A 3,441-nucleotide genomic window follows, 5' to 3' on the forward strand; every position below is an offset into this window, starting at 1 on the left:
AACATTGCACAGTAGGGCCTGGATTCATTTATCTTTATCAGTGGCACTTGCTTTTGACATCCAAGAGTAATCATTTCAGGAAGAGAGACTGAGAGAAGAGCTTGTAGGATTATCTCTGAGTGTTGAACCAAGGCTGAGGGGGAAATAGAGAAAAGATGGCCTCTGCTTGTTGAGGAAAGATGGCTGAGGTGCAGTCTGACTTGTGTGTCCCAGAATTTCAGAGAGTGCTAAAAGGAGAAGCCATGCAGAAGAAACCATCCAGGGCTTTCATTGAGACTGACCGGGGAAGAGGACCTGCAGCCTTCAGGGCAGTGTTTGGGTGAGCTTTCTAGCAGAAACTTGTACAAGGCTTCGAGACAAGAATGTGGAGGCTGTGTGACCTAAGGTGCCCCGTCTGAGTCCTTTGTCCTTGACTCTTAAAAACGCCATGATCCCTGCAGAGACTTGCCAAAAGGCAGAGGAGAGTAGTCAGCCTCCCAGGGACTGGGGATGCAGAGACCTGGAGGAAAGGTACATAAGAACCTGGCTGAGAACCTGGAAGAGAAGCTAAAGCAAACCTGCTCTCATACCGTCTGGCCTTGAGTCTGCTGCTGCCACTGGGGTCACTGGAAGAAAGATCAGATCGTTTCACTTACTTGGATGGCGTCCCAGAAAAAGTCCAGGGCTTATGTCCAGCTGTGTGCTAATTGGCACGTTTCTACTATACCTCCATAAGCAGGTAAAAAGGCACTGTGCCTGTCATTCTTTCCACACATCGCTAGGATTTAACTATTAACAGGGGATAAGTCAGATACTGATTCTTAGGTTATGAAAGGAAGTGGCAGTTCTGAGTTGTTTACTAAGACATGGGCCCAGGGTTACGTCTGTGCAGAGTTTCAGAACAAGGACAGCATTTGCCTGCCCATACAAGACTTGCCAGGTTATTGGAAAGGTGCTGTGGGAGCTGGAGATGTCTCCAGAAATGCAATGGGAGAAGTAAACAAACCCCCAAACCCTGTTGCCCTTTCCTGCTCAGCCCTGCTGTTTTCCTCCGTTAGGTCTGGTTCCTGCAGTGCCAGCAGGGAGTGTGTGAGCTGAGTGAGTTCCTAATGAATGGGTCGCCTGAACATGAGCCAGCAGTGTGCCCAGGTGGCCAAGAAAGCCAACGGCATCCTGGCTTGTGTCAGGAATAGTGTAGCTAGCAGGGCCAGGGAGATAGGTGATTGTCCCTCTGTACTCGGCTCTGGAGAGGCTGCACCTCAAGTGCTGTGTTCAGCTTTGGAGCCCTCACTACAAGAAGGACATCGAGGCCCTGGAGCATGTCCAGAGAAGGGCTACGAAGCTGGTGAAGGGCCTGGAGCACAAGTCCTGTGAGGAGCGGCTGAGGGAGCTGGGGGTGTTTGGTCTGGAGAAGAGGAGGCTCAGGGCAGACCTTGTTGCTCTCTGCAACTGCCTGAAAGGAAGGTGTGGGGAGCTGGGGTTGGCCTCTTCTCAAAGGTAACTAGTGATACGACAAGAGGGAATGGCCTCAAGTTGTGCCAGGAGAGGTTTAGGTTGGAAATGAGGAGACGTTTCTTCTCAGAAAGAGCAGTCAGGCACTGGGACGGGTTGCCCAGGGAGGTGGTGGAGTCACTGTCCCTGGGGGTGTTCAAGGAAAGGTTGGACGTGGTGGTTAGGGACATGGTTCTGTGGGTGACGTTGGTGGTAGGGGAATGGTTAGACCAGATATCTCGGAGGGCTTTTCCAACCTTAATGATTCTATGATTTAATAATTGCAGACATGAGTGACAGGCTGTGAGTGTTTCTTCCCTGCTCAGGAGCATTTTGAAGTGCAGATTGAATAAAAGTTTGTCCAATGTCCTGCTTTGGACCAATATTTGTGGCTCCTCTGAAGTCTGAAAGGCAATGTCTCTAAGCACATGTCTTGAATCAGCTGAGTTGTTTCTGGAATGTTTGTTAAGTTTATGACAGTCAAATACTGCACTGCTCTGTGCTATTTTACATATTGCATGAAACGAACTTGTTCTTTTAGGAACGTGACAAAATTATTGTGGTGTTTTGTTGTCTTAGTGAGCAAGACTTGGTAGAGCAAGACTCATTCTTTTCACTGTCCCAGTCCTCCTCACTTAACTTGAACTCAAGAAAAAAAAAAAAAAAAAAAAAACAGGAGAAAATTAGTTCAGGCAAAAGGATCTTTGGTCAAACTTGCTGTAAAGTTGTTAGAAGTGATCACAGTAGCTATAACACTCAATACAGTAATTATGTCTGCATCTTTGAAGAAAATGCTGGACACAGTTTAGTTCTAAAGTGGGAATGTTTTTAATTTTAATTTTTATTTTTATTAGTAAGGTATTTGACACTGTCCCTCACAGCATCCTTCTGGAAAAATTGTCCTACAGTGAGGTAAACAAGTTCACGCTTTGCTGGGTGATGAACTGGCTTGAAGGTAGAGGGCTATAGTGAATGGGGCTACATCTGGCTGGCAGCTGATCACCAGCAGTGTTCTTTAGGGCTCTTGAAGAGCCAATCCTGTTCAATGTTTTTATCAATCTGGATGATGGTCTGGATGCAGGAGTGGAATGTTAGCAAGTTTTTTGATGACGCTAAACTGGGAGGTGCTGCTGACACCCTGGAGGGATGAGAGGCCTTGCAGAGGGATCTAGATAGACTGGAGCATTGGGCGACCAGCAACAGCATGAAGTTCAGCAAAGGTAACTGCTGGGTTCTGTACCCGGGACAGAGTAATATTGGACACAAGCACAACCTGGGAGTCGAGTGGCTGGAGAGCACCTCAGCAGAAAGGGATTTGGTGGTGCTTGTCAACAGCAGGCTCAACATAAGCCAGCAGTGTGCCTGGCAGCCAAAAGGTCAAACTGCATTTTGGGGTGCACTAAACACAGCAGAGCCAGACGGTCATAAGTTGTGATCCTCCCACTGTATTTAGTGTTGGTGCAGTCTCACCTTGAATATTGTATGCAGTTCTGGGCTCCACAGAAGGAGCCCAGACCTATAAAAAGGATGTTAAGGTCCTTTAAAGCATCCAGAGGAGAACAACAGAGCTGGTAAAAGGGCTGGAAGGCATATCGTATGAGGAGAGGCTGAGGACACGTGGTTTGTCCAGTCTGGAGAAGAGGAGGCTGAGAGGTGGCCTCAGTGGTCTCTGCAGCCTCCTGAGGAGGGGAATGGAGAGGGAGGTGCCAGCCTCTGGTCCCTGGTCACTGATGGCAGGCCGTGAGGGAACAGCACAAAGCTGAGCCAGGGGAAGCTCAGGCTGGGCGTTAGGAAAAATTTATTTACTGTGAGGGTGCCAAAGACTGCAACAGGCTTCCTAGAGAGGTGGTTGGTGCCCCACAGCTGTCAATGCTCAACAGGCATTTGGACAACACCATCAGTAATAGGCTTTAACTTTTGGGCAGCCCTGAAGTGGTCAGGGAGCCAGACTTGTTCTTTGAAGATCTCTTC

Source organism: Anser brachyrhynchus, assembly GCF_964034855.1.
Source record: "Anser brachyrhynchus genome assembly, chromosome: 3".
NCBI lineage: Eukaryota > Metazoa > Chordata > Aves > Anseriformes > Anatidae > Anser > Anser brachyrhynchus.